Raw genomic sequence first — 24,442 nt, 5'->3', positions numbered from 1 at the left:
CTAGTGGGAGTTTCATGGTGATTGTGGTTATGCCTACATCGCAAGCAGAGCTCCTCGGTGCTCGAGTGTGGAGTTGCGCTGTACAACTCGGGTGCCGTACTCCGTAGTTGCGGCAGAGGTGTTAGATAGGCCTCGCATCCACTGGTATGAATGCTGAGCCTGCACTCAGTATAAACCAGGACCGCTGTGCTTGCATGGTGGGGCTCTGATTGTGGTCCCAAAATCAATCCGTGTCCGAAGAGGACAGTGGGATTATGCCTTCACGGCAGGTACTCACGTTAAACCCCCAGGACTTTCATGTCTCGGCAGGATGAGCATTGAGGTGCAGAAGACTTCATCCTCCTGACTTGTTGGTAAAAGTTCCGCGCCTGGTGCGGTTGCTCCGTCTACTTTTTGAGTTCACAGACCTGTTGGTTCTCCCAGGCTCCCTTTTTCCGTCTGTGAAGTCGCTTCTCCGCTCGCCGGAGTTCGTGATAAGTCTCTGCGCGTGCCCGCGTTCTTCAAGAATGCAACATTACTCGGTAGACAGCATTCTTGCGTTCCGTTGCTAGCTTACATTCACATGCCAGGTTTTTGTCGATTGCCGTAAAAAAGCGCGTATTTATCGGTCCGAATGAAACGGCCTTCACACGGGATGACCCCCTTAAAGGGAATTCCCGGCAAAATTTTTAAAATATGTTAATATACTATTATTAACTTTATTTGTGCAGATATCGGAACGGGATGTATTTTTGGGCCTAGATTTTTGTCAGACTACAGGTTCTGACCAATTTCCATGACAATCGGTGCAAGTGTTTCCGAATAAATCAGGTTTGACAGATATCGACTCGATGCTAATAAGGTTTTGTTCCACACAAAATCTTAAAAATAGACCGTTATGATTTTGGCAAATAACTAGGAATGATGTTGATAATACCAGAAATGAAACGCATTGCCCGTGACATTAGGTTTCCTTTGCAGCGTATACTTCAATATGAAACTTCATATTATCAAACCGTTCAAGTTTCAAATATTGAACAAGTCGGGAAACCGGAAACTCAGCGCTTCAGGTATGAAAGGTTTTGTGTATTTCTTTTATAAAGAGATTTGAGTGTGCATTTGCCCCATTAGCATGTAGCACGTAAAATATGCATATATTATGTAAACATAGCCCCTGTCAAGTGATATTGACATTCGAAGTCTTGAATTTGCAGAGGAACGACAGATTTGACCTAGTATAACTTTGTTAGCAATAGTGCGATTTTCACCAAATTTGGCAGGATCATGCCCATTGCTGCAAAATTTTGTGATTCTAGGGTGAACTTAAGGGGGCTTTCCTGTCAATTATTCTGTTAAGGGAAAGTCGCACCGCATCCTTGAAGAACTATTGTGCCCCTTCCTGTCAATTACTAAAAATTATAGTAATATACTATTATTAACTTTATTTGAACAGATATCGATATGGAGGGTATTTCGGAGCTTAGGCACCATATAGTGGCGGCCCCCTAATTTTTTTGAGATTTTTCGGTTTGATAGTTCCTGAAAATGGGTTTGTTCAAATCTCCGGCTTCTCATCAAAGTCAAAATGGATTTCAAGCGGCAATTCACCAGGACATTTTCCAGCGGTTCTCTTTCTACATCTCCGCTTGACATCTATCAGATCATCTTTCACGTGCAATTCGCTGTTTACTGTTTTCTCATTCTCGTTTTCTTTCTTCTCATCCTGCTTTGTGCAGGCAATAAAACTAATCAAAATTAATCTTTGTATTTTTTTTATATCAACTCGTTCTCACCCAACCGTGAACTTGGTTGAATGTCGAAAGAAGTCCGGTCCCAGTATTTTCTAAGAACGCGTTTTTCAGATATTAGTTTTGAAGCGTTTGTCGAACATTTTTTGGTTCGCCGAGCCGGATACGGGCTTCTTTAAGTTTACATTTTGTAAAAAACTGTGTGGAGTGTAGTTCGTGTCTTCAACTTCGAGTTATTGCCGAGTGCTCCGAACTATTTATCGTGAAGTGCGATTTTAGACTCAGCGGTGCGATCTTGTGAGTGCGCGTATTACATTACGAAGAACATTTGCAGTGATTCTCAGTTTTACCAACTTTTAAATCTCATCAGATAACTATGGCTATCATAAGGAGGAGGAAACCATTTTTTAGTAGGATGTCCGAATTTCCAGATATTAGACGCAGATCAGCGATTTCATCTGGCAACATTTCGTGCCCTCTGCATTAATTGTCTCGGTACGCATCAAGTGGAAGATTGCCGTAGTACAAGGCGCTGAAAGATTTGTCGCGCGGCACATCAATCAATGCTGCACCACTCCCGCTTCTTCAGCAAGCCGTCTCATCAGAACACTCAACCCGGCTTAACTAATCCAACAACGTCTAGCAGGCAGGAAAAGGCAACACAAATTTTACCTTGGTGGAGTTCTCATCAGTCAGTTCAAACTGACAGCTCATACCTCCACGATTTAGCGTCAGCATCTTTCAACTCAGCGCGAAAGTCTCATCAACACCTCAAATCGGAAATCATATCTCGACCAACGGTTTTGCTGGCAACTGCTCAAGCTCTCATCTTAACATCGTCACGGGATTCTCACCCCGTAAGACTTCTCATCGATCCAGGATCGGAGATCACCCTCATCTCTCAAGAACTCTTTCGCACTCTCAACCTCGCTGTCTCGAGTGTCTACATTCCAATTGTTGGAGTAGGCAGTGTCTCATCTGGAGAAACAGAAGGAGCTGTCACCGTTACATTTTTATCAAAATTCTCAACTCAGCAAGCAGAGTTCAACGCATTCATTCTCCCGAATCTCACCGTCCAATTGCCGTCAGTCGAAATATTCGCAAAGAGTTGGCCTCATCTTCATAATCTGGAACTAACTGACCCAGATTTCTTCTCACCTGGCAAGATTGATATTATCATCGGTGCAGACTCCTACGGCAAAATCCTAAAACCTGGAGTTAAATCCGATTCACCAAATGAACCTACGGCTTTTAACACCATGTTTGGATGGACAATTCTTGGTCCAGTCGATGACTCGTCATCCAGTGCACCTTCCCATACTGGTTTCACAATCTCAAATGAGCAGCTACATGATCACATCTCCAAATTCTGGGAAATTGAGGATGTCTCGTCTCATCGGGAGGATTCGCTCAACGCCGAAGAAGCAGAATGCGAAGCACATTTCCAGAGCACACATACTCGCGACAATGAAGGTCGGTATGTGGTGCGCCTGCCCTTCAAATCGAATGCTCCACAACTCGGACAAACGAAGCATATCGCAGAAAAATCGCTCACCAAGCTCATCAAACGCATTTCTCACCAGCCTGAGTTCTTTAAGTTGTACTCAGAACTCTTTACGACGGACATTACCAAAATGTTCCGTCAAATCGATGTTCATCCAGATGACTGGAAGTTCCAGAGAATACTTTGGACTGATAATCAATCAAGCACCAACGAGCCTGCAATGTACGATCTTACAACCGTTACTTATTGTACAAAGCCAGCACCATACTTAGCATGTTGTGTTCTTAAACAACTTCTCAGCGACGAGGGCCACAAGTTCCCATTAGCAATCGAACCTTTTGAAAAGGGTAGCTACGTCGACGACATCACCGGAGGTGTTGCTACTCTCTCACGTCTCAACGAAATCGCGTCTCAGGTTGAAGCGCTCTGTCTCACTGGGTGTTTTCCAGTAGCGAAATGGAAAAGCAATCATCCATCGTTCTGTAAAGTCGACTCATCAAGTCTCAGCAGCAATACATATCACCAGTTCAATGGACATTTTGACTTTTACAGGCCATACATCTCAAACTTCGGCCATCACAAATCGCATCATACTGTCAGAAACAGCACAGTTGTTTGATCCTCTTGGATTAATCTCACCAGTCATTGTTCGCGCCAAAATTCTGATGCAGGACTTATGGCTAGAAAAGATTGGATAGGATGACCTACTAACTCCTCAGATAACTCATCGTTGGAAGACATTCAGGACTGAATTGGTTGATCTCGCAAGCCTCAAAATTCCACGCTGGCTTAATCTCACATCTGACCTCTCGCACGTCGAGATACACGGATTTTCGGACGCATCACAAACTGCAATGGCTGCAGCAGTGTACATCAGAATTTCTCATCCAAATCAGCAATCAAAAGTAACTCTTGTTTGTGCAAAAACTCGAGTTGCCCCTCTCAAACGTCTCACAATTCCACGATTAGAATTATCTGCTGCATTACTCCTCGCGAAGCCCATCTCACGCACACAAAAGGCTCTCAACTTGATCAACGTGCCAGTTACTTTGTGGACAGATTTATCGGTCATCCTCGCATGGATTAACAGTGATCCCACTCGTTGGAAGGAATTTGTTAAGAACCGAGTACGTGACATTAATGAAATCCCACCGTCAGCAGTGTGGAAATTCATCTCCACCAAGCAGAATCCAGCTGATTGTGCATCACAGGGTTTAAACCCCTCTCAACTCATGATTGGCTAAACAAACCTTCTCACCAGTGGCCTTCATTCTCACCACTTGATGTCTCTCATGAAGACATGGAAATGCGATCGTCTGCAGTACATGTCGTCTCATCAACTCCATCTTTGCCTTTGGATCATCTCTTAACTCGATGCAGCACTCTCATAAAACTTGTCAGAATCACTGCTACTTTACTACGTGCAGTAGCAGTCTTCAAACGGACACCAGACTCCAAACTCAGCATCTCGGCTCTCACTCCACCGGCTTTGCAAGCGGCTCTCACTCACTGGATTCGTACTACACAACAAGGATACTTCTCATCAGAAATGCGTATCCTTTCCCAAGGCAAGCTTCTTCCCAAGTCTCATGCACTATCACGTCTCACCGCTCGCATTGACCAAACTAGACTCTTACGAGTCGGTGGTCGACTTCAAAATTCTCAGCTTGACGAAGATAGGAAACATCCGCCTATTCTTCCGAAAGACTGCGTACTTTCACATCTCATCATCGCCAACGCTCATTCTCGCACTCTACATGGAGGAACACAGCTCACTCTGAACTACATACGTAGAGTATCTACTGGATCATCAGAAGCAGAACTCCGATAAAACCATTCATCCAAAAATGCGTCACCTGCACACGTATATGAGGAATACGTGCTCAGCAGTTAATGGGCCAACTTCCTGCGAAACGAGTACAGCCCTCATTGGTGTTCGAGCATACGGGAGTTGACTACGCGGGACCAGTGCCTCTCAAATGTTATCAAAGACGCGGAGCTCGAACCTACAAGGCCTGGATCGTCGTCTTTATATGTCTCTCAACATCTGCTGTCCACCTCGAGGCTGTCACAGATTACAGCACCGAAGGATTCCTCAAAGCATTTCGCCGCTTCACTAGTCGCCGTGGGATTTGCAAATCACTCACTAGTGATTGCGGTACTAATTTCAAGGTCTCAACAGCAGTGTACAAAAATCGCAGCATTTGCGCCTAATTCTCGCAAATGACAGGACCCAGTGGAAATTCAATCCACCTGGAGCACCATATATGGGTGGCAAGTGGGAAGCAGCGGTAAAATCCGTAAAATACCATCTGCAACGAACGATCGCCGACACGCTTCTCACCTACGAAGACTTCTCGACGTTCCTCGCATAAGTTGAAGCCGTTCTCAATTCACGACCGCTGAGTGCTCTCACTGAGGATCCAGATGATCTTTCTGCCCTCACGCCTGGACACTTCATTAGAGGTGCTCCCCTCAACACCTTTCCTGAGCCTACATTCACCGATGTACCGACTTCACGACTCTCTCATTTCCAACGGATCCAGGAACGTTTACAATATTTCTGGGAACGCTGGTCAGCGGAATATCTGCAGTCCATTTCTAAATGGAAAACATCGCATCACGACATCAAAGAAGGATCATTGGTTTTCATCTCTGACGAGCGGTATCCTCCATCAAAGTGGCCACTCGCCAGAGTTATTCAAACTCATCCCGGCAAAGATGATCTCACTCGAGTGGTAACCCTCAAAACTGCAACCTCCACATATACGCGACCAATATCAAAATTGGTACTATATTACCAGTCTCAACCACCGAGGGAGATTCTCATCCACGATCATCAAGTTAAACTTCTCCAACGGGTGGAGAAGGTGGGGAGAATGTTCAAATCTCCCGCTTCTCATCAAAGTCAAAATGGATTTCAAGCGGCAATTCACCAGGGCATTTTCCAGCGGTTCTCTTTCTACATCTCCGCTTGACATCTATCAGATCATCTTTCACGCGCAATTCGCTGTTCACTGTTTTCTCGTTCTCGTTTTCTTTCTTCTCATCCTGCTTTGTGCAGGCAATAAAACTAATCAAAATTTATTTTTTGAGTTTTTTTTTTATATCAACTCGTTCTCACCCAACCGTGAATTTGGTTGAATGTCGAAAGAAGTCCGGTCCCAGTATTTTCTAAGAACGCGTTTTCCAGATATTAGTTTTAAAGCGTTTCTCGAACAGGGTTCGTTTAAAAAATGACCACTTTCAACCCCCGCACTCCCCATCTTTTCAACAAAAGTCAAAACTAAGACCGGCTTCGAAAAGTACTAACCGAGACCTTTAATTTAATACACCACATGACTATATTTGACTAAAAAAAAACGTTTACACCCCCCCTTCTGCATGTATGAGCACCCGCCCCCCCTAAAATTCGTCGTAAAAGGATGTAACTCACTATATGCGTAAGCGTTCACAGTTCTCACCTTTCTACTAAATTTGGTGTCAACCGCTGTAACCGTCTCCGAAAAAAATGCGTGTGACGGACAGACAGTGAACCGATTTTAATAAGGTTTTGTGTTTACACAAAACACAAAAAACCAAGAGAGAAAAGCAAGCCATTGGCGTAGTGTGTAAGACTCTAATACGTTTACAATGCACCAAGAGAACTTGCAAGGAGTGAGCAACTTAATTTTTCTCCACACTACCCTTTGCCGTTTTTTTCTTTAATGTTTATTTCTCGCTTCTAATGCCCTAATTTTTATCCAGAGTTATTGTATTTTAAGTTTGTTTGTTCAAAAGAACCATTTTTAAGGTTTTGTGTAAAACAAAACCTTATTAAAATCGATTCAATGTCTGTCTGTCACACGCATTTTTCTCCAAAACGGCTACACCGATCCGAACAAAATTTGGTGGACAGATGGCAACTATGAAATCCCACGCATACAGCGAGTGGCATAAATTTAGGTGGAGTTTAAAGGGGGGCTCCCCATACATGCAACGGGGGGATTCAAAATTTTTTTTCATCGGATATAGTTGTGTAGGGTATCAAATGAAAGGTCTCGATTTGTACTTTTCGAAACTGACATTAGTTTTGACATAAATTACGAAGTGCGTGAGTAAGGAGTCAAAATGTACGCACTTGAAGTGAGACAGGACTCATTTTCGGAAACTACCTAACCTACAAATCCGAAAAAAGTCAGGGTGGTGCGTCTAGATGAAATCTAGGCCTCAAAATATGTCCCATTCCGATATCTGCTCAAATAAACTTAGTAATAGTATATTACTACTTTTTAGAAATTTACTGAAAAACCCCCTTAAATTCATCCTAGGACCTCCGAGTTTTGTACCAGCATAGGGGACAATATTTTGTATATACGTGCTAAATTTCATGGAAATCAGGCAATTAACACCAAAGTTATAGCAGTTCAAACTTAGCAATTTCGCGCGAGTTTGCTGCTTCCAAAGCCATGCAAATCAGATGCTGACGTCATAATTACCTGGAATAATTGACATTCGCGTGGAATATTAAAGTCACATTTATGAAGAATCTATTTATCTGCAGCCCTTTTTAAGGTTTTGTGTAAAACACTTATATGAAATCTAATCTTCGAGAGATGTCCCATTCCGGTATCTTATCAACTTTTAGAAATAGACTAAAAAACTCCCCTTAAGTTTATCCTAAGTGTACTAAATTTTGCACCGACATAAAGGATAGCCTCGTGCATACACATGCCAGGTTTCATGAAAATGCAACTATTAGTGGGAAAGTTATAGCAGTTCAAAATTATCATACATACAAGCAGCAAGTAAAATGCTGACGTCATAATTAACGAGAATAATGGAAATTCGAGTGAAATATTAAAATTCCATTCAAGAAGAATCTAATTCTCCCTAGCCCTTTTTAAGGTTTTGTGTAAACACAAAACCTTATTAAAATCGGTTTACTGTCTGTCTGTCTGTCCGTCACACGCATTTTTCTCGGAGATGGTTATAGCGATTGACACCAAATTTGGTAGAAAGGTGGGAACTGTGAACGCTCACGCATACAGCGAATTACATCCTTTTACGTCGAATTTAAGGGGGGTCCCCATACATGCAAAAGGGAGGTGTGAAATTTTTTTTCATCAAATATAGTCATGTGGGGTATCAAATTAAAGGTCTCGATTAGTACTTTTCAAAGCCGACCTTAGTTTTGACATTCATTGGAAGGGTGGGGAGCGCGGGGGGTTGAAAGTGATCACTTCTTCAAGGGGGCCATTCTCAGAAACTACCAAACGGAAAAATCTGAAAAAAATCAGGAGGCTGCCATTATATGGTGCCTGGGCTCCGAAATACCTTCCATGCTGATATCTGTTTAAATAAAGTTAATAATAGTATATTACTACAATTTTCTGTAATTGGTTAGACACCCCCGTTAAGTTCATCCTAGTACCATGAAATTTTGCAGTGATATAGGCTATAATATAGAGCATAATCTTACCAAGTTTGGTGGAAATCGCACTATTACTAACAAAGTTATAATACCTCAAATTTGTTGCTTCTTTGGAAATTGAAGACTATGAATGTCAATATTACCCGAAAGTGGATATTCTCACATAATATATGGATATACTACGTGCTACGTACTAAGAAATACACAAAACCTTTCGTACCTGAAGCGTCCAGCTTCCGGTTTCCCGACTTGTTTATATTTGATGTTGGTTAAATTGTTGGCATTTGCTAATAATATTAAACTCAGGGTGTGGGGCGTATGAGGTTGACCATTATCAACACAGGGCTTTCCATCAAATGATTTATTTAAATCGCTTTCTAGAAAATAGAGGGCAATGGAATTTTTAGCTATATTACACGGAGCTGTCATGCACTCGTCGCTCCTCACATCTTTTTCTTTTTCTTCAACCTTCAGTTCACAAGCGGGGTCGGCTCGTGATGATCGGTTTCGTCATTTTATTTTATCAAATGCCTCATCAGGATGTAATCGCGAGACCTTTAAATCCCCATCCAGCGTATCAAGCCAACATTGTTTTGGCCGGCTTTTTGGTTGCTTACCATTGCTTTCGATGGTCTGATCAATACTGGTTGTTGAATTCTCGTTCGCGTGAATTACGGGACCACACCATCGAAAACGCCACTCTTGCAGTTTTTCCACGATCGGTGCAAACCCATATCGATCGCGGATATTCTCATTTCAGACGTAATCAAAACGTGTCACGCCACCAGTGCAATGCAACATCTTCGTCCCCAGATGCCGTTCATTGTCCTTTATAGTCAACACTCAAACTATAGAGAGCGACAGACGGACGACATTGCAGTAAATTTTAGATTTGGGATGCGCTGATACGTCGATCACAAAGAACACCAGTTGGGGAATGCCACTTCATCCAGGTTGCATTAATGCGTGAAACAATTTCATTAGGCTGTTCTCCATTGGCAAATAGCGTTGACTCGAGAGTTTTAAATCGCTGAGTTCTGGTAATGGCAGTAACCTGTCCTTCGAGATACTTAAATCGCTCAGTTCTGGCAATGGCAGTAACCTGCCCAGAACTGGACGATTTCAATATCTCGGGTCAATGCTATAAGCCAATGGAGAACTACGTTATGCTCCTCACATAGGGAAACACAAAACCTTTTATACCTGAAGCGTCAAGCTTCCGGTTTCCCGACTTGTTTAATATTCGGAGTCGTTTGGAAATTATAGTGTTAAACACATAAGTCACATGCCAGATCTATGTCGATCGCCGTTATAAATCTCGTATTTATCGGTCCGAATAGCTTTGGTAAAAGGACAAGAATTGAAGCTGTACATGTGCTTCTTCACGAAACTAGGTATAGCAGATTAATGGTCAGTTGAGGTTTTAGAGCTAAAAAGCTCATTCTACTTTTTAAATGCGTTTTTCTCGAAACCGCATATTGAAAAACGGCTGCCACCATAGCCCAAAATCTACCTAACTATATTCTTTGAAATTTTCAGACCTTATTCAGAACATATTTCTACGGTCCGCAAACTAGGATAATTGCGATTCATTCAGTAGTTTTTTTTTTATTTATTGAAGAAGCCGTAAAAAAATACCCAAAATTTGAAAAAAAAGTTTAGCAAGGCCCCAAAAATTTAGTTTTTAATATTTTTTAATGATCCTAGATTGCCGACTGTACGTTAAAATGCCGTTTACTTTTTTCTCCAAGATGATTGCAGCGCCCTCTAGCGCGGCAGCCGGAAAACACCTTTTTGCAGATGGGTGTACAAATAGCTCTGTATTTTAATAACGAACTATGCAATTGGGCTGGAAAAATTACTATGTACGCTCAAGGTATTAATAAATCTATGGTGAAAAATTCGTATTTATACCTTTCTCCAGTTCTTTACAAAAAACTTCTAAAAAAAACCAAAAAACGGTCTTCACACGAGATGACCCCCTTAAGCATGCATAGTAATTTTTGTCGCCCGATGGCATAGTTCATTATTGAAATACAGAGCAATTTATACACCCATCTCCAAAGAAAGTGTTTTCTGCTGCCACGCTAGAGGGGACTTCGATCATTTTAACGAAAAAATGTAAATTGCATTTTAACGTGCAAACTTAACTACAGTCCCCAAACTAGGATTATTAAAAAATATTAAAAACTAAATTTTTGGTGCCTTGTTAAACTTTTTTTTTCAATTTTGGGTGTTTTTTTACGGTTTCTACAATGAATAAAAAAAAATACTGAATGAATCGCAATTCTCCTAGTTTGCGGACCGTAAAAATATGTTCTGAATAAGGTCTGAAAATTTCAAAGAATTTCGTTGGATAGATTTTGAGCTATGGTGGCAGCCGATTTTCAATAGGCGATTTCGAGAAAAACGCATTTAAAAAGTAAAATGTGATTTTTAGCCATAACATCTTATTTGATCATTAATCTGCTATACCTAGTCCATAAACCTTAGGTTTCTTGAAGAAACACATGTACAGCCTTGGCTTCAATTCGTGTCCTTTTAGTCAAGTCATTCGGATCGATAAACACGCGCTTTATTACGGCGAAAAACTCCGAATTTTAAAAAATCACTTTGCCCATATATTCTACACTATATCTAGATACAATTGATGCAAAAAAAATCGATTCCGCGGATCCAACACAGGGGATGACCCCCTTAATAATTACAAAACTTAAATTAAAATGTTTCCTTGCGACCTCCCGTTCAAAATGATACGTTATGATAACGTCATATACGCTTTAAAATGCACGAAATTCCCACAAAATGTAAAAGTTTCAATTTCTGTAATTTTGTTTGTAATAGTTGGATTTCCTTTCCTTTCCTTTTTTTTGGCATCAACTGTATATAGATATAGTGTAGAATGGGTAAAGTGCTTTTGATATTTGGAGTCGCTACAGTGTTAAATAGGTGAAATGTCACATCATCATCATCATCATCGTAATAACCGGTATCCGGTCTAGGCCTGCCTTAATAAGGAACTCCAGACATCCCAGGTTTGCGCCGAGGTCCACCAATTCGATATCCCTAAAAGATGTTTGGTGTCCTGACTTACGCCATCGTCCCATCTCAGGCAAGGTCTGCCTCGTCTTCTTTTTCTACCATAGATATTGCCCTTATAGACTTTCCGGGCTGGATCGTTTTCATCCATAGGGATTAAGTGACCTACCCACCGCAACCTGATGAGCCGGATTTTATCCACAACCTGATGGTCATGGTATCGCTCATAGATTTCGTCGTTATGTAGGCTACGGAATCGTCCATCCTCATGGAAATTCTTCGGATGATTCTTCTCTCGAACGCCACTATATATTTTGTTTTTCTTCATTGACGTGCAGCCCAAGATATCGCACCACTTGCTCGATCTAGATGAAGGCAGTTTGTACATCTCGGGTCGTTCTTCCCAAGATGTCGATATCGTCAGCATAGGCCAGTAGTTTGGTGGACTTAAAGAGGATCATACCTCTTGCCTTAACTTCAGTGTCACGGATCACTTTTTCCAGAGCTAGGTTAAAGAGGAAACATAATAGGGCATTCCCTGCTCTTAGACAGTTGTTGATGTCGCATGGTCCCGAGAGTGATGCTGCTGCTTTTATCAGGCCTCGCACATTGGTCAGGGTCAGCCTAGTCAGTCCTATCAGTTTCGCCGGTATACCATATTCTCTCATGGCCGTGTGGAGTTTTACCCTGGCTATGCATAGCACAAGTTGATTAACCACTTGATGTAATTACACCGACCAATTGGTCGCCTTCATATTTAACCATTTCGGCTCCTGGCAGCTGATGATTTTTAAGCCGATGAATTGCACGGACTGTTTCTTCTACACTTGGTGTTGGCAGTATTTGTCCGTCGTTTTCAGTTGGCGGGACCTCCAATTCGCCGATGTTCTGTTTGCTCAGTAGTTCATCAAAGTACTCAACCCATCGCTCTAATATGCCCATTCTGTCTCTGTACTCTCTGACTCATCTGAAATGGCTCTCTCACGAAGCCTCACCGGAGGTTATCTGGTACCATTGGAACCGGGATGGCCCTCTGTGAGCATATGCTCCAGGAGAATTCCTGGAGGATGTGTTCTCGGCCCGGTTATTTGCGGTTGGCCCCCTAGTGGGAGTTTCATGGTGGTTGTGATTATGCCTACATCGCGGGCAGAGCTCCTCAAAGCTCGAGCGTGGAGTTGCGCTGTACAACTCGGGTGCCGTACTCCTTAGTTGCGGCAGAGGTGTTACATAGGCCTCGCATCCGCTGGTATGAATGCTGAGCCTGCACTCAGTATAAACCAAGCCCGTTGTGCTTGCATGGCGGGGCTCTGATTGTGGTCCCAAAATCAATCCGTGTCCGAAGAGGACCGTGGGATTATGCCTTCACGGCAGGTACTCACGTTAAATCCCCAGGACTTTCATGTCTCGGCAGGATGAGTATTGAGGTACATACGGCTTCATCCTCCTGACTTGTCGGTAAAACTTCCGCGCCTGGTGCGGTTGCTCCCTCTACTTTTCGAGTTTACAGACCTGTTGGTTCTCCCAGGTTCCCTTTTTCCGTCTGTGAAGTCGCTTCTCCACTCGTCGGAGTTCGCAATAAGTCTCTGCGCGTGCCCGCGTTCTTCGAGAATGCAACATTAGTCGGTAGACAGCATTCTTGCGTTCCGTTGCTAGCTTACATTCATATGCCTGGTTTATGTCGATTGCCGTAAAAAAGCGCATATTTATCGGTCCGAATGAAACGGCCTTCACACGGGATGACCCCCTTAAAGGGGGTTCCCGGCAAAATTGTTAAAAATATGTTAATATACTATTATTAACTTTATTTGTGCAGATATCGGAACGGGATGTATTTTGGGGCCTAGATTTTCGTCAGACTACATGTTCTCACCAATTTCCATGACAATGGGTGCAAGTGTTTCCGAATAAATCGGGTGTGACAGATATCGACTCGATGCTAATAAGGTTTTGTTCCACACAAAATCTTAAAAATGGACCGTTATGATTTTGGCAAATAATTAGGGGGTGGGTGAAAAGGCAGACGGTAACAGGTGCCATGAGGGAAAGGGGTTCGGAGCGTGCAATGAAGGTGGCGAGCGTATAATCGATTTTGCGGACACCCATGACCTTGTACTTATGAATACATGGTTCATCAAACGATTGTCTCATCTTCCCACATTTTATAGTGGGAACAATAAAACGCAAATCGACAATATTCTCATAAGAGACGCCAACATTTTACCGCTGTCATTGATTGCAAAGTCGTTCCCTATGAGACCATCGCACCTCAACATCGGCCGTTGATTGCCGTCCTGCGAATTAAGCCACCGATATAACAGCGTGAGGAACGCACTGGCCCGCCGCGCATTAAATGGTGCCGATTTGGCGAGAAGAAAGAAGAAACGGTCTCACTCATACAACTGCCAACCATTACAAATGTGGGAGAATCATGGAACCAAATGAAAGACACGATCATAATTGGTGTTACTACTTTCTCGACTTCAGTTGCGCTGACATGTGGAATTGCTCTAAATGTCGCCAATGCTCGTGAAAGTGCAGGATGAAAAAATTCTCCCACTGAAGTCTACTCGCAATATTCTCACCATCTATTCGTCGGGGTCACCAAGCCGGGTAAGCGGTACATCAACCGAGATACTTGGCTTTGGAATGATGATGTTGAAATGAAGGTCCGTGAAAAGAAACGCCTCTACCACAAATTTCTCGACCATAAAACACTTGCTAATTGGCAAAGTTATAAAAATGCCAACCGGGAAGCAAAGAAAGCGGTCGCTGTCACCCGAGCGAACCATTTCAAAAATCTTTACGATAAACTGGACACTCGGGATGGCGAGAGAGATCTGTATCGACTTGCTAAAAGCCGTGATGAACGCACACAGGATGTCGAACACTTCTGTTGTGTTAATGACAAGAACGGTACTTTGCTTACCAACCGTCGAGCCGCAACGGATAGATGACGAGAATATTTCGAGCAGATTTCAACTGAAGAATTTGCTCATCCTCCACTTCCACAATCATTGCCGACATTTGGACCAGTTCCACCAGTCAGCGCAACTGAAGTCGAGGAGGCAATAAAACAAATGAAATCTGGGAAAGCAACAGGACCTGACGACATCGCATCTGAGCTCTGGAAAGCGAAGAGCTGGGACCCAACCCTGTGGCTCAGTGAATTCTTTAACCGGATTATTCAGGAAGGAAGAACACCATCTGACTGGCAAGAAAGTACCACTGTTCCAATATGGAAAAAGAAAGGTAGCCCAGCAGAATGTTCAAATTACCGTTCGATCCGGTTACTTTCCCATACCATGAAGATTTTTGAACGCATTCTTGGCAACCGTATTCGCGAAATCGTTGAAATAACCATGAATCAAGCTGGATTTGTCAAGAACTGCGGAACTACTGACGCAATACACGCTGCGCGGTTACTCATAGAGAAACACCGTGAGAAGCATCGCCTTCTTTTTATTGCCTTTCTGGATCTAGAGAAAGCGTTTGACCGTGTACCACACGAACTCATCTGGTATGCTTTACGACAACACTTCGTGCCAGAAGAACTCGTGCGCTGGGTTCAATTGCTCTACCACGATCCGAAAAGTAAAGTTCGAAGTATGGCGGGTGTATCAAAACCGCTTCGTGTCTCTGTTGGAGTTCATCAAGGAAGTGCCCTTTCACTACTCCTCTTTGTCCTTGTTATGGACACCGTCACATGGGATATCCAACGTCCAGTGCTCTACACACTGCTTTATGCAGATGATGTTTTCCTAGCATCTGATAGCAAAAATGATCTCGAGCAACTTGTTTAAAAATGGAATGATCGCCTGATGCAACACGGTTTCAGATTGAATTGAAACAAAACTGAATTTTTGACGACCGATCCCCATGAAACAGGCACAATCACTGTCAGCGGCAGCGATCTGCCCAGAACTGAGCGATTTAAATACCTCGGATCAACGCTATCAGCCAATGGAGAACTACGTTATGAAATTGCTTCACGCATTAACGCAACCTGGATGAAGTGGCGTTCCAAAACTGGTGTCCTTTGTGATCGACGTATCAACGAACGTCTCAAATCTAAAATTTACCGCAATGTCGTCCGTTCAGTCGCTCTCTATGGTTCTGAGTGTTGGCCGACCATAAAAGACAATGAACGGCGTCTTGCGGTAATGGAGACGAAGATATTGCGTTGGACTAGTGACGTGACACGTTTAGATCACATCCGAAATGAGGATATCCGCGATCGTTATGGGGTTGGGTTGCACCGATCGTGGAAAAGTTCCGAGAGATGCGTCTTCGATGGTATGGTCACGCAATTCGTGCAAACGAGAATTCACTTGCCAAGATTGGTCTGAACATCGTCGTCGATGGTAAACGACCAAAAGGCAGACCTAAGCAACGGTGGCTTGATACGCTGGATGGGAATTTGAAAGCCTCGAGATTGCACCCAGATCAGGCATTCGATAGAGCCAAATGGCGAAGCCGATCACGACGAGCCGATCCCGCTTGTGAACGGGACAAAGGCTGAAGAAAAAGAGGAGTTACTGTATTTTAAGTTTGTTTGTTTAAAAGAACCATTTTTTTATTCAAATGTCATTTATAAAGGTTTATCTACAAAATGAAAAAAATGTTTTAAAGTGTCATTCAATATACGTGTACGAATACGAATTTGACATACTGTACCAACAATTTGGTAATAAGACACTGTCAGTTTAGGTCAGCATTAAAAAGGTAGTCATGAGTTTGAGGAATGTTTTAAAGGCGGGAAGCACTTGATTTGCTTCAGCTTTACAAGTAAACACTTCTGGTGATCTCCACAAGTAACGTGCGAGACAATAAATGTAAGCAGAGTCGCAAATAGGAATTATAGGGGTCTGGTGGGTAGAGTTGAGCAACAGGGGCTTTGTTTTCAACTCGTAATCAAGATGTAAAAAAAAAGATAAATGTATCGGAGTACTATATGGACAGGAAGAAAGGGATACGTTTTCTTAATTTGGCTTAAAATTTACCTTTAAAAGTTAAGGTGTGCCCATTCTTCCATCAATAGCTCAAGAGGTAACCCTCCCGGCCCTGCGAGCGCTATTATAGCCCCGGATGGAAACTAAGGCGTCTTCTGACATACAAAGCGTAACAAGTAATAACACTGACTATAGCTGTATAGCCACAGTTACAGTACAACTAAGAAGTTGTACCCACACTCAATGGACCGGACTTGCGAATGTATTGGGGAAATTTGTTCGTACACATCATAGGTACTGCCAGATGTTGAGGGTCTAGGATGAGCTTCCCCAATACATTCGTAAATCCGGTGTGTGGGTACTGCCTATTAGATATACTGTGGCCACTGTGTATCTATTAGATAATTGTGTGCACGGCGACCAAAACGAAACCTTATATCTGTCTCTTTCTAGTTTACGTAGGAGATAGTGAATTATGTTTGGGTATATGACTCTCACCTGAGTGCATCTCGTACCGTTTGGAAGAATCTATCAGAATGGGATTCACTTTTTGGCAAATTTGTTTTCGCTTGAAAGATAGTCACACGCACCTGAGAAATTCAGCACAAATCACACAAGAAACCTTTTAAATTATACGCTTTCGAGTTAAGACGATCCTAAAAGTCTATCCCCTTTACGGGCTATGCAATACTGTCTCCATCTCACTCTCCATGTTACTATTGTTACTACACAACTACTACTATTACCGCACTTGAACATAGTAGACAACACGAATTTCACAGAAGTAACGATCTCATTGATGGATGGGCATAACTTGTGTTCCGAAAATCTGATTTTCCACTGACTCCTCAACGGAATATTATCACCTCGACACTAGCAACAAATTAGAAACTTTGGAAATTTTCATGACACTCATTTGCTGGATTTCCTTCACGAGTATCGGATTGCCATGGACTCCAATCCAAAATCGCTTTCCACCGCCCCTGATCCCGGAGTCAGGGAGATATTTCTGAATGAGGTTGTGTTGGTGCGTGCGTATGCGGTCGCACGCTGAGGCATGAAAGTAATTTCGGACGAAGAGAGTTTGCTGTACCTAGGCCATATCCTCGCGTTTTGCAAGTTTCCAGGCACAAACAATCGAGTCCTTCACTTCCAAGAGCTTGGCGCGCCTATTAAAAAGTGCACGAACAAAGGGGGAACCCCGAGTATAAGGCTATAAGCAACAAGAACCCGGCGGCAAACACTCTATATCGGAACAAAACCCGACACTGATCCCACAATCTTCCAGCAAAACAGAAGGGAGACAGATATGGACGTTACAAAAGATGAACGGACGAGTCAATGGCAATGCAGTATCCAACAGGTAAAACAGAGATGGTCGCCTGGTTGTGTGTATGCTAGCTCTCTGGATTTTCAAATGTTTTCTGCCACCCTCTGAAAAGCAGTTTCCAGATAATGGATATCTTTTCGATGGGCAAAACAAGGGACGAGCAGAAAAGCGCTATAACCAAAGGAAAATCTGTAATGGCGTCGTATACATTTATGGGAAATCCTTTTTATGCTTGCGTTCGAGAGATTCCCTGTAAAAAGCAAAACTGACTTCTTCATAGTCTGGGTATGATGCCTGGAGAAGGTCTCGGAAACGGAGAAATAAAAGAGATGTATTGAACCTAGAAAGCCTCTACCGTCGGCACTGCTTGTTGCGCTTGGCTAATAATTGGTACATGCTTAGTACCTGAATCTGGAGATATCCTAGAACTTATAAACAGATATTGAACCGCATATATACGGCTAAAACATAAAACCACAATAATTTATTCCGTATCTGCATACGATTTTGAGGGTTAGTGAGGACTTGCCCATGGCCGGGTTAAGATTTTGAATAAACAAGATGTAATCAACCGCCTAATTGTCATCTCCTAAGACTTCAAAATAATCTCAACTAAGCTAGATAAAGCGGTTCTTTTCCTCCAAGGATTCGCTATATTAACGGCTGTCCACCTGCTGAGTTCGTTTACTCCACCTCTCATTTCAACGCAGGAGGATATTATTTTGCAGATAGCTTCAAGCTTTCAGTCAGACAAGTGTGTATACGTCAGTATTCATGTGGGTTTTCCTAGACTTGGGACATTTTTACTCTGTTTAGCCGCCAAGGACTCAGATCCAACATATCTTCGATGTCGTCTGAAGGGCTTCCAAAGCCTGCTCATAATTTGACAGATTTCAGAATCTCCTGAGGCAGCATCAAAATTACCAAAAAGAAACAATATACAAACCTCCCGCCCTGGTGGTCGACGTATTAATGAAAACGCCCGGAAAATGTGGATGTATGACAATGGATCCCACACTGTGCGCACTTTTTTCCCAATATCTTGTTACTTCACTTGAAAACACTCACTACATCCACTGGATACACGGCGCAGTCCGTTGCACTTATCATCTTTTATTGCAATTCCACGAAGAAATATTTGATTCTATAATTTTCCACATTTAAAACAAAAAGAAACCAACATACACAGATATTTCTGAAAACGGAAAACACCCCTACACAAAACACATCGCACTGACAATATACAGGCAGCAGGCAGCCGGGAAATAACACAAAACTTAAAGGGGCGGCGGAAGTTCAAATCGGTAGGATGAGCATATAAAGCTTAGGAGGATAGAATCAGCACCACAACAACCAACTGGCAGAAAAAGAAATTCACATTTCCTTTGATTCCAGCTTAAAACCACATTTCCACCAGCAATTCCTATCAAAAAAGTCACCGTACACGCAGCACTGTCACATCACACAACCTCCTTGGAAAATTATAAATAAACAAATTGCATTTAATTTGTCTAACATAAATTCTCCATTCACGAAATTATTGTTTAATCGTATACACAATATTCAAAGAGAAGAACGACAAAAGGAAAGCAAAATAATGAATTTCCCGCGACCGTCATGTGTGTACACATTTTCAAGATACATGAATATATCTGTGTATGCAAGCCGAATTATAAAATGCAAAAATCTTATCGGACCATTCCGAATGCTCTGTTATATGTCCTTGTTCACATGCTTGGCAATCCTGCACTTCTTCTTTACCTCTTACAGCGAGTGTCCGTTCCGACCGCGACAGGGACTTAGACGCACGCACCACACCGTCACGCGCGTATACAACCCGCACATATAAACACTTCAGGAGCTGTCACGGAACTGCCTGATGCTAATGTGTAATTCTAAGAAAATCATACAGATAGCTCTCTCTTTTCATAAACTCGGTGGCCCTCTAGTGCTACGAAAAATGTTACGATAGTCACGACATCTATAGCAAATATGATGGGAACTTTCACCGCTAGAGGGAGAGAAGTTTGCAAAGTTGACCGTTAGATGATGCTCCTCAATGATGAAGTGTAGAAACATGAAAAAGTATGTTTTGATCGGTTCTACCCATTTATTCAACAAACACCGAGAAGGTCGAGAGAAAGAGTGTGTAAAAGAAAAACCAGAAACACATTTTTTTATTTGTATAAACCTTAGCCTAACAGTATTACAGACACAGAGGGTGATTACATAAAACATGAAATAAGACTTAACGAGAAACTCTTATCTAAATCATAACCTAAAAGAGAAAAGTTTACAGACTAGACTAACTAATTAAGAGAAAATATTACCTAAAACATAAAAGGAAAGACAAAAGAGGAAAGATAATTAAAAACCTCTTACGGCTAAAAGTACTTAAAAACAACTTGCTTGACTTACTGGGTAAGGCCAGGCAATTAAATTCCATTTCTGGAGCCGTCAGTGGACTGTTAATGGAGCTTCAATCTTTGCAGATTGACGCCACAAAAGCAATCATTTGTAGCCTTTGTTCCCAGATCTCCTTGGAACTGGACAGGGCTGGTAAAAAGGCCTTTAGTTGGCGACTGAGTGTTGAAATATTATCATTTACATTTCAACAAAAACTAATTCTTTTCTACTTTTATTACTGTACCCTAATAAACCTTTTCTTAGAAAAGAGATAAAGTCCGGAACTCATTCTTTTACTGTTTATACAAGTGTGCATGTAAAATGAGTTAGATAAATGCTTGTGGTACATATAGTTACATATCTGCTAGTTTTGTTCTACTGTTTAGTCTTCGATAGACCTTTCTGAAGTAAGTAAGTCACTCCTTGCTTAGTAGTGAAGATTAATAAAATTAATAATAGAAAGAAAGAACAATTGTGTTTTCATTAAATAGATTCTGTGCCAATATTTCAATAGGTTATGAGCCCAGTACACGTTGTGAATTAGTTTCGGTTTTGAAAAGTAATTTTGAACAATACAAAGACAGTGAAGAATAGTGGATTCTGTGAAAATTGAAAAACAATAACATATAGGTAGTTATGGATCGTGTTAGCGCGAAAAGAAACATTAAACCCTTTGACGGTGAAAAATATAGTGTCTGGAAATTTCGAATTCGCGCCTTATTAACCGAACTAAATGTTGTGCAAGTTGTAGACAGTGAAGTTCCAGATGAAATAACCGAAGAGTGGAAAATTGCAGAAAGGACTGCAAAAAGTGTAATAGTAGAATATTTAAGTGATTCCTTTTTGAGTTTTGCAAAGGAAGAACATACGACAAAAGTAATAATAAGTGACTTGGATGCAATATACGAACGAAAAAGTGTCGCAACCCAATTGGCTTTAAGAAAGAAGTTACTCTCTTTAAAGTTGCAAGGTGATACAAAACTGATAAAACATTTCACTAATTTCGACGACATTATTCGCGACATGTTGGCGGCTGGCGCAAAATTAGATGAAACTGATAAAGTTGCACATTTGCTGTTGTCATTACCGAATTCGTATGATGGTGTGATAACTGCAATAGAGACATTATCAAATGATAGCTTAAGTCTAGCTTTCGTTAAAACACGACTGTTGGACCATGAAGTTAAATTAACGAATGAGGGACGAAATTTATGTGAACAAGTGCTCCATGTTGAAAATGTGTCATACAATAAAAAGAAATTTAAGCAAAAAGGTGCTATGAATAAAAGCGACTTTAACAGACATAATAATAAAATTAATAAATTAAAATTCCCTAAAAATACAAGAAAATTTGATTGTCACCATTGTGGAAGGAAAGGGCACATCAAAAAGGACTGCTATTATTATAAAAACTCTAAATCGAAGTTCGATAAAAAGAATGAAACTATGGATAAGAAAAGTGAATCATCAGCAAAGAATGCTTACGCTTCGGGATTCGCATTTATGATTGGTGATAATTATGAGAGTGACCACGTGAAGAATGAAATAGAATTTGTCATCGATTCTGGTGCATCCGACCACATAATAAATAGAGAAGATTTAGCAAAAGACTGAGCATCTTCAACATCCGTTGAAATTATCTGTGGCAAAGACTGGATCATTTATAACAGCAACTAAGAGAGGCAAACTGAACGTAATCAGCAAAATAGGGATACAAGGAGAATTAAAGGATGTTTTGTACTGCCCGGAAGTTCCATACAATCTATTATCTGTAACAAAAATGCAAGCAGCTGGAATGACGATAATTTTTAATGAACGTGGTGTCGTTGTTCAAAAAGGTGGTAAGACCTTGATGACAGGTGAGCATTTTAACAGTATTTTGAAATTGAATTTTAAAGTTGGAATTTGTAAGACAGAAAATATTGATCGCGCTTTCAATGTTACGAAAGTCAATTATAACCTGTGGCATCAACGATTAGGACATATAGGCAAACAAAAGTTTATAGAATTGAAAAATAAACAAATGATTTATGATTTAGATCAAATTTGTAACATAAATCCTAGTGATGACTTGTGTGAAGCTTGTATTAAAGGTAAGCAAGCCAAGCTACCATTTAATAAAGAAAAGGATAAAAGTCATGTAAAAAGACCATTGTTTATTATTCATTCTGATGTTTGCGGTCCAATATCTCCTACGGCTATAAACAACAAAAATTATTTTGTGTTATTTGTTGATGAATATACACATTATTGTGTGTCATACACGATTGCTCATAAATCCGACGTTTTCCTGGTTTTTAAAGACTTTGTGGCAAAAAGTGAAGCACATTTTGATTTAAAAGTAGTAAATTTATATAGTGATAATGGAGGAGAATATCTATCAAATGAAATGAAGGACTATTGTTGTGAAAAAGGTATTACTTATCATTTGACAGTTCCGCGAACGCCACAGTTGAATGGTGTTTCGGAACGAATGGTAAGAACGTTAACCGAAAAGGCTCGATCCATGATAATTAGTGCTTGTATGGATAAAATTTTCTGGGGTGATGCAGTTCTCACTGCTACCTATTTAATAAATATCACTCCAACTAGAGCCCTAAAACAAACCAAGACACCATATGAAATGTGGCATGGTAAAAAGCCACAAATAAAATATGATATTTGAAGATATTTGGTTCTACTGTTTTTGTACATAACAAAAACAGTAGAACAAAGTTTGATGATAAGTCTTGGAAGGGAATATTAGTTGGATATGAGCCAAATGGTTACAAAGTATGGGATGTTGAAAGAGAAAAGTATGCAATAGTAAGAGATGTAATTGTTGATGAACTTGATTTTATAAGATCAAGACCTATTGCGAAATGTGAAGGAGTTAATAAAAGAAACTCTGAAGATAAAACTGATGTTTCTGACAAAAAATCAAAATCAGTAGAAGGTCAAGTATCTGAAAATATATCAGATAAAAATAATGTGCAAGTAGAAACTGATTCCGCTGGTATTCAGTCAAAATCAGTAGTTGACCGTGAAAAATCTGATAATAGTAAATCAGATGTGACAGATCCCATGAGTGAAAAAAATGAAAATGAAACTTCTGTAAAAGAGAATAATAGTCCGAATTCATCTGATAGTGATAAAAAAATTCCTAATGAACCAAGGAGAAGTGATCGAATTAAGTGTAAGCCATTGGTAAATTATAATGAAGATAATATAAATGATGATCATATTTTATGCGCTCAATCAATAATTTGCAAAATTCCAACTTCATATAATCAAATTAAAGATAGTGATGATAAAGATAAATGGAAGGAAGGAATCAGGGAAGAACTAAATTCTCTTTCAATTAATAAAACTTGGACTTTAGTACCAAGACCAGAAAATAAAAATATTGTTGATTGTAAATGAGTTTTTACAATAAAAAATGACGAATTTTGAAATCCATTAAAATATAAAGCACGCCTTGTTGCAAAAGGTTTTAGTCAGCAATACTTGGTAGATTATAATGAAACCTTCGCACCTGTTGCAAGAATTTCTAGTTTCCGATTCATGATTGCATTCGCCAATCAATTTAATCTACTAATTCATCATATGGATGTAAAGACAGCCTTCTTAAATGGCAAATTAAAAGAAGAAATTTATATGAAAGTTCCACAAGGAATATCATGTAAAGAAAATTTAGTTTGTAAACTGAATAAATCCCTATACGGTTTGAAACAAGCAGCAAGAAGCTGGTTTGAAGAGTTCGATCTTGCTTTAAAAGGTAGAGGTTTTCGTAGTTCACCTGTTGATAGGTGTATTTATATTTTAGACAGAAAAGATATTTCGAAAAATATATATGTAGTACTTTATGTTGACGATCTTGTGATTGTGACTGCTGATATTGATACATTAAATAATTTTAAAACTTATTTGATGAATAAATTCTCAATGGTTGATTTGAAAAAAAAATAAAGTTATTTTTGGGAGTAAAAGTTACTAGGAATAGTGAAGAAATTACTTTAGATCAGAGTGCATATATAGAAACAATTCTGAAGAAATTTAATATGCAAGATTGTAAAGCGGTTTCCACTCCACTCG

At 40.7% G+C, this 24,442-nt stretch overlaps 1 protein-coding gene across 3 annotated transcripts in view; it reads right to left on the bottom strand.

The window, feature by feature from the left end:
- LOC119661038 (plexin-A2) overlaps window positions 1-19,865 on the bottom strand; it is a 177,471-nt gene extending 157,606 nt beyond the window's left edge. The window contains exons 1-2 of one of the 3 annotated variants that reach the window (XM_038070210.1): window positions 19,724-19,865; window positions 18,909-19,106 (exon numbers count right to left, since the gene is read on the bottom strand). The gene's annotated coding sequence lies outside the window, so the exon portion shown is untranslated. Of the gene's footprint in view, window positions 1-17,130; window positions 17,904-18,908 lie in introns of those variants that run through there. The other 2 variants (XM_038070212.1, XM_038070211.1) reach the window with 2 other exon arrangements.
- Between the last annotated feature and the right edge of the window lie 4,577 nt (window positions 19,866-24,442).

Source organism: Hermetia illucens, chromosome 7 (assembly GCF_905115235.1).
Source record: "Hermetia illucens chromosome 7, iHerIll2.2.curated.20191125, whole genome shotgun sequence".
In the NCBI taxonomy this organism is placed as follows: Eukaryota; Metazoa; Arthropoda; class Insecta; order Diptera; family Stratiomyidae; genus Hermetia; species Hermetia illucens.
The sequence above is the reverse complement of the archived record's forward strand: the minus strand, read 5'-3'. Positions and strand labels throughout refer to the sequence as shown.